The following is a 14840-nucleotide window of genomic DNA, read 5'->3' as shown; positions in this document are numbered from 1 at the left end:
CTGGCGTCACCGCCGCAACGTGGCCGCCATCGACCCTGCGAGCCGCCCATTCGACAATGTCGAGTATGGCATCTTCAGTGGAGTGAGATGGGCGATAGGCATACTGGGATGGGGAGAGGATGTGGTTAGTGATGAGGTAGGAGGTGAGCTGAGAGCACACAACCTTTTCAAGGATTTGAATGGGTGTCACATGGGCAACTTTCCATGCGTCAGGAAAGGTATGGGTGGAGATGGATGTGTTGATTAGATGAATTTAGTGTACTTCAGGTTATATCTTCGTCGTCTTAAGCTTTTAAGTGTTGAAGATGCGATCGACTTGTTGGGTAACAAGCCGGCCATGATCGTGTAAAATGGCTTCATCGTAGATCGATTAGTTTCTGAGATATAACCGGAAATGTAAAAGTGCAAAACCTACCGCTTAATCTCGCGAGACCTGTACCTGAGCCCTGAGCGCGCCCATGTGTCGCCCCCAGGGCGTGTCGCCGGACGGTTCTGTGTGTCGGACTGAAACCTGAACCTGCCTGAGTGTTATGCTATGACTCCCCAGGGCGTTCCGCCGGATTGGGCGGCCGGCTACCTGGACGGGCTGCGGCGGGCCACCAACGGCCACCCGCTCTCCGCCGAGGAGGTACAGAAGGTCGTCAGCCGGGTTAACCAGCTCTCCAGCTAGCGGCGCAGAGGTCAGTCACCGCACCGGGCGTATTGCACGGGGACCCTAACAGACGCCTCACTCCTTTCCCTCATCTCAGTTGTTCTTTCATTTTTTTATTATTATAAGTAATGGAGACAGACCAGAGCATTTTCGGTGCATTTATTAGGGTCATGTTACTCCAACGGGGTTGCGTTGTCGGCACAGTCCTGTCTGGTCTGTGTGCTGCGGCGATGCTCTGCCATCCGGTGACCCAACGCCACTGTCCGCTGACCGAGTGTCGGCTCTCTGCTGACCGTGTAACGTCTGTCCGTCAGGGTGGTGGCCGTGAACGCCTGTCGGACAGCGCCGGAGGGCAGCGCCGGCCGGCTGCTGTCACTGCTGGACCAGCTGCGGCTGCCGGACGCCGGAGCGCTGCCCGACTGGGGTCAACATCCTGGTATGTTACTGGGAGCGGCACGGTGTGTGTTGGGTGCTTCTGACGGTCAGTTGTAGTAACTGTTAGTTCCTCTACTGGCCACCAGGTGAAAAGCGTATTAGCTGTACGGCAATGTAGAGTTGCTTCAGCTTTGGCGTAAACTTTCTCCTCTTCCGCTCACCGTTCACCACCAGAGTCAGCAGCGTCTCGGCTGGCGGTCCAGTCAGTCAGAGCGAGTGTCTTCACTCGCCACAGCGGGCCGGACCCATTACAGGGCAGCAGAGTTATCAGTTACCAAGTCTTGGCCTATAAAGAAAACCAGGAAATAGTAGCAATTGCATATATGTAATGATTCTACTCTCTTACGTTTGAGCTAGCGAAGCGTATTCCTGTAACGTTTTTAATAGGCTTGTAAGTCAGCAACCGCTGGGCTGATTGACCTGCGTTACTCTTTGTTGCGCGTAATCCTATCCCTTCCATCTCGTTATTGACTACAACTGATGTATCTTGGTGAGTTATTGACTACAACTGATGTATCATGGTGAGCGTCGTGACACGTGCGACGTGAAGGGCCAAGAGTGTTCGTTATTCTGCTGCAGTAGCGATTTTGGGTTGCTCATATATCTTGAACCCTGAACTGCCACGCCGATTGCGCTCAAATTTGGTACACTGTTTGGGACTGGTTGATAGGGATGTGTTTTTTATAACTCGCATGTGTTTTTTTTATAGCGCGGAGAAAAAAGTAGGGATTGTTAGGGTTAAGCAGGGACTCACCGATGTTAGATCCCTCTCTGGGTCTTTTCATAGGGGGTCACGGTCCTGACCCGAGATAGCTGAGCTGTGTCGCAGCCCTGACCTCAGCTGAGCTGTGCACGCCATCGGCTCGGCCGTCAGTCGCCACAGCCGCTGACGCCAGTGTCCAAACAGCTCCCAACAATATCCGGCCCTGCAGGAGTGATCACCGGAACGGGCTGCATGGTACAGGACGGGCTGGGAACACGTCAACTTTATTTATTTATTTATTTATTCATATCGCCGACGGGAGGACCCATTAAAAGACGAAGTCGCACTTTTAAAACGAATAAGTTACATGCATAGGTACAAAAACGACACACTCGGGTAGGTATACATATAATAAAAGACCAATAAATATACAGCCGGTAAAAAAAAAAATTAAAAAAATAGATATAAAAGATAGAGGGTATAAATAAAAATAAGAATAAGAATACTCAATAGAGTGCGATAAGTGACAACAAGGATGACGACAAAATGCCAGTAAAATGCTAGTAAATTAAATGAATGAACCTGCCAGGCAGGCACATCGAATACAGCGAGGCATTTCCATTAGCGTCACATTTCCGCCACAAAATGTCTGACGCTGCTACGGAATGTGAAAATACCGTCGCAGAACACGTCCACCGCGGGAAGTCTCTCTACAAGCCGGTTGAGCTGCCTCGGCAGCCTTGTAAATAAACCGTTTTTCATTGCGTTCACCCTTGCAAATGGCACATGCAGCAGCGCACTCGCCTGTTGCCTAGTTGCGCGGATAGGCACACTAAGCGAGAACGCCTGCAGCAAGAGTGCGGACTTAATTCTGCCTCTAAGCACGTTGCGAACAAACATGATATCGTGCTGCACCAGCCTGGCAGATACGGAAGTGAGGTTAAAATGTTTCAACAAATCGGCATATGAGATGGAAGTTGAGCGATGATGACAGTTGGCGTTCAGCCACATTAAAAACTTGTGTTCGATCCGGCCAATCCTGTCGAGATGCACTGCGGCGGCTCCACTCCAGCATGACGTGTTCCCAGTGTACCTGCATGTAGTTTCTTTATTCCTCAGCAGTTGTCATCCCCTTGGCGTTAGTGTTTCGCGTCCCTCCATTGATCACTCCTGCCTCTGATGGCTTATCCTGCTATACAGGGCCGGATATTGTTTGGAGCTGTTTGGACACTGGCATCAGCGGCTGTGGCGACTGACGGCCGAGCCGATGGCGTGCACAGCTCAGCTGTCTGAGGTCAGGGCTGCGACACAGCTCAGCTATCTCGGGTCAGGACCGTGACCTATGAAAGGACCCAGAGAGGGATCTAACATCGGTGACTCCCTGCTTAACTCTAACAATCCCCACTTTTTTGTCCGCGATATAAAAAAACACATGCGGTTAGGCTACCTGTGTCGAATTAATTAAAGTTTATTATGTCAAAGTTTCAAAACATCAATCCGGTCTGCATGTCTGACTGCTCGCAGAACGGTTCTAGAGGCAGTGTCAGCGCGCGCGGAACGGTCCTCAGATGTGTCCACTTTCAAGCGCGGAACGGTCCTACTGCGCCACCAGACTCCTCTCCCTCTCCCCTCCCCCCTGTCCGCTGGTCTATGTCAGACACCAGTACACCACTGACCTCCCCTACCCTCCCCTGACCTTCTCAGGTGCCAGCTGAGACGCTGGTCGGCCTACAGAACCTGCTCGTTCACCTGCGGGACGTCTCGGCAGAGAACGCGCACGTCTACCAGTACCGACTCTGGGACGCTAAGAGGGTCAAGGTGGAGACCGCCCAGAACAGGGTATGTAACACAGACGGTAACACACGCCGTGACGCAGGTCGTTACACAGGGCGTAAAATAGATTGAACACAGACCGTAACATAGATCGAACACAGACCGTAACACTGGCTGCGTACGTGCGGGCACTCTTCCCTCCTGAACTGGGCTGGATCCATTGGGCAATGAACAGGTGCTTTCTGTGACAGCGTCACCGCTGCAGGTCAGTCAGGGACACACAGACACTGCACCCGGCGCCCTTGTGCATGGTACAGGGCTCGCGGGTTTTAGCGGTAGGTTTTGCACCTAGAAAATTTAGTGTACTTTAGGTTATATCTTCGTCGTCTTAAGCTTTTAAGTGTTGAAGATGCGATCGACTTGTTGGGTAACAAGCCGGCCATGATCGTGTAAAATGGCTTCATCGTAGATCGATTAGTTTCTGAGATATAACCGGAAATGTAAAAGTGCAAAACCTACCGCTTAATCTCGCGAGACCTGTACCTGAGCCCTGAGCGCGCCCATGTGTCGCCCCCAGGGCGTGTCGCCGGACGGTTCTGTGTGTCGGACTGAAACCTGAACCTGCCTGAGTGTTATGCTATGACTCCCCAGGGCGTGTCGCCGGATGGGGCGGCCGGCTACCGGGACGGGCTGCGGTGGACCACCAACGGCCACCCGCTCTCCGCCGAGGAGGTACAGAAGGTCGTCAGCCGGGTGAACCAGCTCTCCAGCTAGCGGCGCAGAGGTCAGTCACCGCACCGGGCGTATTGCACGGGGACCCTAACAGACGCCTCACTCCTTTCCCTCATCTCAGTTGTTCTTTCATTTTTTTATTATTATAAATAATGGAGATAGACCAGAGCATTATCGGTGCATTTATTAGGGTCATGTTACTCCAACGGGGTTGCGTTGTCGGCACAGTCCTGTCTGGTCTGTGTGCTGCGGCGATGCTCTGCCATCCGGTGACCCAACGCCACTGTCCGCTGACCGAGTGTCGGCTCTTTGCTGACCGTGTAACGTCTGTCCGTCAGGGTGGTGGCCGTGAACGCCTGTCGGACGGCGCCGGAGGGCAGCGCCGGCCGGCTGCTGTCACTGCTGGACCAGCTGCGACTACCGGACGCCGGAGCGCTGCCCGACTGGGGTCTACATCCTGGTATGTTACTGGGAGCGGCACGGTGTGTGTTGGGTGCTTCTGACGGTCAGTTGTAGTAACTGTTAGTTCCTCTACTGGCCACCAGGTGAAAAGCGTATTAGCTGTACAGCAATGTAGAGTTGTTTATTTAGGAACCAATTCTTCGACACCAGTAATGCGTATATTGATTCGGTAGCTTTCGGAAGCTTCTGCTCCCTTCGTCAGCCGTGCTTTAAAATGCATTAAAATACAAGACAATACGTCTCAAACGTCTCAAACACCTACCAAAATACATACCACCACGAGGTATGTATCCTGCTCACGACCAGTGAGCAGGAGACCGGTGGCCAGGAGACTGGTAAGCAGGAGGACAGACAGGAGACCGGTGAGCAGGAGGAGACTGGTGGACAGGGGGAGGACAATGGAGATAAGTGGGTGGTCAATCTGTCTGGGGTAAGCCTAAGTGACGATGAGGTCAGTGTGCTACGTAAAGGGCTCAATTTTGTACCGACGCCGACAAGCGTTCCAGTCGCGGATTTTGTTTCGGCGGTCGAAAGTGTGTGCCGTTCAGACGATGTAACACCGGATGTAGCGAATAGGCTTAGATTCGAGGTCACCAAAGCTCTCAATTCCTTCCGTCCCCCGCAAAGCAAAAATCTCAGTAAGGGGGAGTGGAAAGCGTTACGTGACCTACAAGATAGGCAAGATATTATGATTTTACCTGCAGATAAGGGTAGATCTGTATGTGTGATGACCTGTGAGCAGTATCAAAGTAGGTTAGAAACACTAATAGGGGATCACGACACGTACACTGAACTGGATAGGGACCCAACCGGTAGGTACACACGAGAGGTAAGGGGGGCGCTAAAGGACTTAGAACAACAGGGCAAATTGGACAGAAAAACGTATCTAAAACTGTACCCGTCGGACCCGACTCCGCCATTGCTTTATGGGCTACCGAAGGTGCACAAGCAGGGCGTTCCGCTACGTCCCATCGTGTCTAGCATAGGCAGTGTAACGTACCAGCTGTCCAAACATTTAGCTAGCATATTATCTCCTCTGGTAGGCAAGTCTGAACATCATGTCAAGGACACGGCGAGTTTCAAAGAGAGTTTACGAGATGTTACGCTCAGTGACGATGAGACCATGGTTTCTTTTGACGTCAAAGCGCTGTTCACATCGGTACCGACAGAGGCAGCATGTGAAGTAGCACGCCAGAGACTCGAAGAAGAGTTTTTGGATGAGGAAAGCAAGGTAAGAGCGGAAACAGCACTGGAGGTCGAGGATATCATAAAATTGTTACGGCTCTGTTTGGGTACTACTTACTTTAGGGTTAACGGAAAGTTCTTTAAGCAAAAGTGGGGCACGGCCATGGTGAGTCCAGTGAGCGTTGTGGTGGCCAACTTGTTCATGGAATCGTTCGAATCCAGTGCACTCCAGTCGTTTCCACACCCAGTGAAACTGTGGAGACGCTACGTAGATGACACGTTCGTGATCTTAAAGAAAGATCAGGTAGGTGAACTACTCGACCACCTCAACGCTCAGCACGAGAGGATTGAATTCACGCTCGAGGAGGAAAAGGAGGGATCCTTACCTTTTTTGGATGTAAAGGTACATAGACTGGGAGGGGGGACCATGAAGACCGAGGTGTTCAGGAAAGCAACTCATACGGACAAATACCTTCACTATGAATCACACCACAGCTCACAGCACAAGGCATCAGTCCCACAGACACTTTTCACACGGGCATCACGACTCACGACAACACCTGAGGACGAGGAACGCGAGACAGGGAAGATAGAACGGGCACTGGTGAGGAATCACTACCCAAAGCGAATGGTGCGCCGTATCCACAGGCGGGTAAAAAATAGAGAACGACTACGCATGGGAGAGGGTGGTGGTTCTGAACGGGTAGGCAGGGAACAGGAGGAGGACAAACGGGTTTATGTAAGCATCCCTTACATCCAGGGGGTGAGTGAACAGGTCACGCGCGTCCTCCGACCCTACGCGAAGGTCAGCACGAGACGTGCAGCGAACCTTAGTGCTAGGCTCGTCAAACCCAAGGACAAATTAGGGATCAAAGAGAAGGCTGGGCTGGTCTATCAGTATAAGTGCCAGTGCGGGGAACATGTCAACTCCAGCATGACGTGTTCCCAGTGTACCTGCATGTAGTTTCTTTATTCCTCAGCAGTTGTCATCCCCTTGGCGTTAGTGTTTCGCGTCTCTCCATTGATCACTCCCGCCTCTGATGGCTTATCCTGCTATACAGGGCCGGATATTGTTTGGAGCTGTTTGGACACTTGCGTCAGCGGCTGTGGCGCCTGACGGCCGAGCCGACGGCGTGCACAGCTCAGCTGTCTGAGGTCAGGGCTGCGACACAGCTCAGCTATCTCGGGTCAGGACCGTGACCTATGAAAGGACCCAGAGAGGGATCTAACATCGGTGACTCCCTGCTTAACCCTAACAATCCCCACTTTTTTGTCCGCGATATAAAAAACACATGCGGTTAGAGTACCTGTGTCGAATTAATTAACTGGTTGATAGGGACTGGTTGATAGGGATGTGTTTTTTTATAACTCGCATGTGTTTTTTTATAGCGCGGAGAAAAAAGTAGGGATTGTTAGGGTTAAGCAGGGAGTCACCGATGTTAGATCCCTCTCTGGGTCTTTTCATAGGGGGTCACGGTCCTGACCCGAGATAGCTGAGCTGTGTCGCAGCCCTGACCTCAGACAGCTGAGCTGTGCACGCCGTCGGCTCGGCCGTCAGTCGCCACAGCCGCTGACGCCAGTGTCCAAATAGCTCCAAACAATATCCGGCCCTGTATAGCAGGATAAGCCATCAGAGGCGGGAGTGATCACCGGAACGGGCTGCATGGTACAGGACGGGCTGGGAACACGTCAACTCCAGCATGACGTGTTCCCAGTGTACCTGCATGTAGTTTCTTTATTCCTCAGCAGTTGTCATCCCCTTGGCGTTAGTGTTTCGCGTCCCTCCATTGATCACTCCCGCCTCTGATGGCTTATCCTGCTATACAGGGCCGGATATTGTTTGGAGCTGTTTGGACACTGGCGTCAGCGGCTGTGGCGACTGACGGCCGAGCCGACGGCGTGCACAGCTCAGCTGTCTGAGCCGTGAGGTCAGGGCTGCGACACAGCTCAGCTATCTCGGGTCAGGACCGTGACCTATGAAAGGACCCAGAGAGGGATCTAACATCGGTGACTCCCTGCTTAACCCTAACAATCCCCACTTTTTTGTCCGCGATATAAAAAAACACATGCGGTTATGCTACCTGTGTCGAATTAATTAAATTTTTTATGTCAAAGTTTCAAAACATCAATCCGGTCTGCATATCTGACTGCTCGCAGAACGGTTCTAGAGGCAGTGTCAGCGTGCGCGGAACGGTCCTCAGATATGTCCACTTTCAAGCGCGGAACGGTCCTTCTGCGCCACCAGACTCCTCTCCCTCTCCCCTCCCCCTGTCCGCTGGTCTATGTCAGACACCAGTACACCACTGACCTCCCCTACCCTCTCCTGACCTTCTCAGGTGCCAGCTGAGACGCTGGTCGGCCTACAGAACCTGCTCGTTCACCTGTGGGACGTCTCGGCAGAGAACGCGCACGTCTACCAGTACCGACTCTGGGACGCTAAGAGGGTCAAGGTGGAGACCGCCCAGAACAGGGTATGTAACACAGACCGTGACACAAGCCGTAACGCAGGTCGTTACACAGGGCGTAAAATAGATTGAACACAGACCGTAACATAGATCGAACACAGACCGTAACACTGGCTGCGTACGTGCGGGCACTCGGCCGGCCGGAACTGGGCTGGATCCATTGGGCAATGAACAGGTGCTTTCTGTGACAGCGTCACCGCTGCAGGTCAGTCAGGGACACACAGACACTGCACCCGGCGCCCTTGTGCATGGTACAGGGCTCGCGGATTTTAGCGGTAGGTTTTGCACCTAGAAAATTTTCGTATTCGTATTCGTATTCGTTTATTAGGGCTTTTCCAACAGAGTGGCTATTACGGCCCAGTCAGTACATGTAAATATCACATTGCTAAAAAAAAAACTATGCTAAAAAACACATAGGTACACACATATATAGGCAGAAACATGCAAAGAATAAAAGAGTATAAGTCAAATTTTGCGTCAATCAATGCTGCACTTTAAAATGCTCCATCAGCTGTCGCCTTGAGGCGGTCGCCGCCACCTCCCGCGGCAAGCCGTTTCAAGCTGCGGCAGCTCGGTAGGGAAACTGTCGCCTGGCCACCGCCAGGCGGACTCGGGGCAACTCGATCACCGCCGGGCCCGCGGCGACGGCGCGCGTTGCCCTCTCGGAGACGGAAGCGCGTGAGGGAAACATAGCTCGCAACGACTCGGGGGCAGCGGCGGCGAACAGAGCACGGTGCACATTTAACGCATCACGACGCGCGATCATCTCCCGCACGCTGGGCCAGCCGAGCGCGGCGAGAACAGGGGTCACGTGGTCATATTTGCGGAGGCCGGAGACCAACCGTGCCGCAAAATGCACCACCTTCTGCAGTCGATCCAGGCAGGTTTTGGATGCACCACCCCAGACTGATGAACAGTACTGGAGGTGGGGAAGGACGTGGGCTTGGACAAGGATTTTGAGGATGTCAGGGGAGAGGTGGTGACGAATTTTGAAGAGTGACACGAGGATTGCATTGGTTCGCCGAATGATGGAGGATATGTGTAGCTCCCAGCTCAGGGTTTGGTCAAGGAGAACACCCAGCACTTTGATATTTTTCGCTGGCCGAATATCTACGTCATTTACTGTGAGGACAAAGTCCTTCACTTTACCAACAGAATTTTGCGTCCAAAGAAGAGTGAAACATGTTTTTCTCCATTCATTTTCAGACTGTTCAAGCTAAACCAGTTATGAAGGTGTTGGATGTTCTCCTCAGCCCGGGACTTCAGCACTTGGATGTCATCGGGCTTGGAGGGTGCTGAGTCCAGGATTTAGGTGTCATCCGCGTAGGATATGAGGCGGCCATGGGGGAGGAAAGAGGTTAGGTCGTTGACGAAGGTGAGGAAGAGGATGGGACGCACTATGGACCCCTGGGGGACGCCGTGGGAGAGTGGGAGTGCCGTCGAGGAGCGGACAAGTTGGGAACGGCCAGAGAGGTAGCTGCTGAACCAGCGGGATGAGATGCCATACCACTCGAGCTTGTTCAGAAGCAACGAGTGATCGACACTGTCGAATGCCTTGCTCAGGTCTACTGGCGTCACCGCCGCAACGTGGCCGCCATCGACCCTGCGAGCCGCCCATTCGACAATGTCGAGTATGGCATCTTCAGTGGAGTGAGATGGGCGATAGGCATACTGGGATGGGGAGAGGATGTGGTTAGTGATGAGGTAGGAGGTGAGCTGAGAGCACACAACCTTTTCAAGGATTTGAATGGGTGTCACATGGGCAACTTTCCATGCGTCAGGAAAGGTATGGGTGGAGATGGATGTGTTGATTAGATGAATTTAGTGTACTTCAGGTTATATCTTCGTCGTCTTAAGCTTTTAAGTGTTGAAGATGCGATCGACTTGTTGGGTAACAAGCCGGCCATGATCGTGTAAAATGGCTTCATCGTAGATCGATTAGTTTCTGAGATATAACCGGAAATGTAAAAGTGCAAAACCTACCGCTTAATCTCGCGAGACCTGTACCTGAGCCCTGAGCGCGCCCATGTGTCGCCCCCAGGGCGTGTCGCCGGACGGTTCTGTGTGTCGGACTGAAACCTGAACCTGCCTGAGTGTTATGCTATGACTCCGCAGGGCGTGTCGCCGGATGGGGCGGCGGGCTACCGGGACGGGCTGCGGCGGACCACCAACGGCCACCCGCTCTCCGCCGAGGAGGTACAGAAGGTCGTCAGCCGGGTGAACCAGCTCTCCAGCTAGCGGCGCAGAGGTCAGTGACCGCACCGGGCGTATTGCACGGGGACCCTAACAGACGCCTCACTCCTTTCCCTCATCTCAGTTGTTCTTTCATTTTTTTATTATTATAAATAATGGAGATAGACCAGAGCATTATCGGTGCATTTATTAGGGTCATGTTACTCCAACGGGGTTGCGTTGTCGGCACAGTCCTGTCTGGTCTGTGTGCTGCGGCGATGCTCTGCCATCCGGTGACCCAACGCCACTGTCCGCTGACCGAGTGTCGGCTCTTTGCTGACCGTGTAACGTCTGTCCGTCAGGGTGGTGGCCGTGAACGCCTGTCGGACGGCGCCGGAGGGCAGCGCCGGCCGGCTGCTGTCACTGCTGGACCAGCTGCGACTACCGGACGCCGGAGCGCTGCCCGACTGGGGTCTACATCCTGGTATGTTACTGGGAGCGGCACGGTGTGTGTTGGGTGCTTCTGACGGTCAGTTGTAGTAACTGTTAGTTCCTCTACTGGCCACCAGGTGAAAAGCGTATTAGCTGTACAGCAATGTAGAGTTGTTTATTTAGGAACCAATTCTTCGACACCAGTAATGCGTATATTGATTCGGTAGCTTTCGGAAGCTTCTGCTCCCTTCGTCAGCCGTGCTTTAAAATGCATTAAAATACAAGACAATACGTCTCAAACGTCTCAAACACCTACCAAAATACATACCACCACGAGGTATGTATCCTGCTCACGACCAGTGAGCAGGAGACCGGTGGCCAGGAGACTGGTAAGCAGGAGGACAGACAGGAGACCGGTGAGCAGGAGGAGACTGGTGGACAGGGGGAGGACAATGGAGATAAGTGGGTGGTCAATCTGTCTGGGGTAAGCCTAAGTGACGATGAGGTCAGTGTGCTACGTAAAGGGCTCAATTTTGTACCGACGCCGACAAGCGTTCCAGTCGCGGATTTTGTTTCGGCGGTCGAAAGTGTGTGCCGTTCAGACGATGTAACACCGGATGTAGCGAATAGGCTTAGATTCGAGGTCACCAAAGCTCTCAATTCCTTCCGTCCCCCGCAAAGCAAAAATCTCAGTAAGGGGGAGTGGAAAGCGTTACGTGACCTACAAGATAGGCAAGATATTATGATTTTACCTGCAAATAAGGGTAGATCTGTATGTGTGATGACCTGTGAGCAGTATCAAAGTAGGTTAGAAACACTAATAGGGGATCACGACACGTACACTGAACTGGATAGGGACCCAACCGGTAGGTACACACGAGAGGTAAGGGGGGCGCTAAAGGACTTAGAACAACAGGGCAAATTGGACAGAAAAACGTATCTAAAACTGTACCCGTCGGACCCGACTCCGCCATTGCTTTATGGGCTACCGAAGGTGCACAAGCAGGGCGTTCCGCTACGTCCCATCGTGTCTAGCATAGGCAGTGTAACGTACCAGCTGTCCAAACATTTAGCTAGCATATTATCTCCTCTGGTAGGCAAGTCTGAACATCATGTCAAGGACACGGCGAGTTTCAAAGAGAGTTTACGAGATGTTACGCTCAGTGACGATGAGACCATGGTTTCTTTTGACGTCAAAGCGCTGTTCACATCGGTACCGACAGAGGCAGCATGTGAAGTAGCACGCCAGAGACTCGAAGAAGAGTTTTTGGATGAGGAAAGCAAGGTAAGAGCGGAAACAGCACTGGAGGTCGAGGATATCATAAAATTGTTACGGCTCTGTTTGGGTACTACTTACTTTAGGGTTAACGGAAAGTTCTTTAAGCAAATGTGGGGCACGGCCATGGGGAGTCCAGTGAGCGTTGTGGTGGCCATCTTGTTCATGGAATCGTTCGAATCCAGTGCACTCCAGTCGTTTCCACACTAGGGTGTGTCACTAATCGCAATGCAAGGTGCTCCATCGATTTTATTGTGCTCCACTCATGTGGAAAGGGCGTGGCATTGTTAATTTCCCGCAAATTTTAACCCCCAGGCGGCGCCGAGCGAGAGAAGTTTGCCCTATCTCACAACATAGGCGACCCTAGCGCCCCTGGCGGCTGTTTGCGAAACTAACAGGCCGTTGACTGTATGGGCTTATCCCTGCTTTCTGTAAGCGCGTCTAGGGACAAATAATAGTATGGGCAGATTGCAGAGAGTGCAAGCTAATGACGAATACCTATAATGAATACAATATATTGTCACAGGGGCCCAGGAACATTCTTCAAGTTGGGGTGCAAGCCCAAAATACCTGACATGACGCATATGAAATAGTAGCGTAGTCAGGGGGTCCCAGGAGGCACGTGCCATCTAGTCCCCCCCCCCCCTATCGCATTCAGAGGACCCCTCGGGTCGGAGGGGCTCTGTGGCACCAGTTTACCGCTCAGGGTCTATGCTGGCCATATTTCGATTCAGAAAGAATAGGGCTCGTAACAGCACCTCGTGAGTCCAAAGAAGCCTCACTAAATTGTCCATGAGGGTTACACGCCGGCTTCTGAAGGCTACTGGCGGCCTCTGAGGGCCCTTTACCGGCCTCTTATGGCCGCTAGCGTGCCTCTGAGAGTCCTTGCCGGCCCAAGAGGGGCCATATCTAGGGCCTTACGCCAACCTGTAATCAGTAATGGCCTCACACCAATGTCTCAGACGGCCCCATTACGACGACTGTGAGACTGAGGGCCCTCACTGGTGCTTCTGAGAGCCCACCCGGCCATAAAGACCCCTGCGGTACCAACTGACCTCTGAGGGTCCACGCTGACTATATTTCAGCTGAGAAAGACCTCACAGGTCTCGTAAGAGCACCTCATGAGCCCCTAAGTAGCCACACTAAGATCTCCGTCAGGGTCTACGCCGGCTTCTGAGGATCCCATAACGGAGACCGTGAGGGCCCTCAGCAGGGCCTCTGAGGGTTCACAACCAGCCACCTCTGAGAGACCCACACCAGTGGTTCTAAGGGCCCATAAGGACACCACTGAGGGTCCCCCAAGCCAGCGCCACACCATTTATGCAACCCTATATTGGTGGCTCTGAGGTACCCACACCTGCGCCTGTGAGGGTTCGGCAAAAGCATATCTGACGGCCACCTACCTGCAACTCTGAGGGCCCTACATCAGAGACTGAGGGCCGCACTGGCGTCTCAGAGTACCTTGTCGGTATCTAAGGACCCCACAGGGCTTCTGAAGATGCCGCCGGCCTCTGTGGGCCCCTTGCCGGTCTGAGGTCCCCCTCCCCGGTCGTTGAGGGCCCCCTGCTGACTTTTAAAGGGTTCGCACCAGCAGCTCTAAGGGCCACACACCCACATGTAACGGACCCACACCAGTGTCTCTGAGGGTCCACAATGGCGTCTGTATTCTGTGAGGACCCTCACCGGTGCTTATGAGGGATTCACACTAGCACCTCTGAGGGGCCACACGGGCGTATGTGAGGACCCCACACCAGTGCCTCTAAAGGCCCCTAATTGGAGGCTCTGAAGGCCCTGCATCGGTGATACTGAGGGTCCTACCAAAGGCACAACACAGGCCATTAGTCTCCTTCTGAGTCCCACACGCCGCCCTCCCACCATAGGCGGCGGAACGGGGAGGGCACCGGGGCACCGTGCCCCCTCTGATTTGGACATTTTAACATTAGCCCTATGGGCGTTGCATGGAAAGAATGGGACCAAAAGTCGGCAGTGTCCCCCCCCCCTCCACTTAATTGAAGGTGTTCCGCCGCTACTGCCTCCCACCGGAGCGAGTAAACCTGTATCAATCAACGACTTTACCACCGTTGTACATCATAATGTTCTCATCACGCCAAATCAAATACCATCCGGAACCAAAATGGTCCAGTATAAAATCTGACCTACCAAAGTTATGATCAAGTTCAGATAAAATCAAAGTGGGATGATAATAGCAGGTGTTCTTAAATCGATGCCGAGTCAGCAGAAACCATTCACTTCACATGCAAGAGAAATACCTTGTGCTGATGTTTATATAAAAACAGACATGTAGGTCCATAAAAGGGTCCATAAAAAGTCCATAAAAAATAAAGAGATCCTTCATCGTTGCATCAATGTTGAGGGGGCGGCGCCCACTCGGCTCTCAAGTTGGAGGGGGGGGGCAAGCGCCCCCACTGCCCCCCCCCTGTTCCCCGGGGTCTATGCAGTGAACGACGCTACAAAAAAAAACATGTGACACCTAATAGCAGGCACTATAAACATGCGCTCGTACGTATCCCGTCAGACCAGGACGGGGATCGG

Source organism: Amphibalanus amphitrite, unplaced genomic scaffold, assembly GCF_019059575.1.
Source record: "Amphibalanus amphitrite isolate SeventyFive unplaced genomic scaffold, NRLGWU_Aamphi_draft 001959F_arrow, whole genome shotgun sequence".
Taxonomy (NCBI): domain Eukaryota; kingdom Metazoa; phylum Arthropoda; class Thecostraca; order Balanomorpha; family Balanidae; genus Amphibalanus; species Amphibalanus amphitrite.
This window is presented reverse-complemented; position numbering follows the sequence as displayed.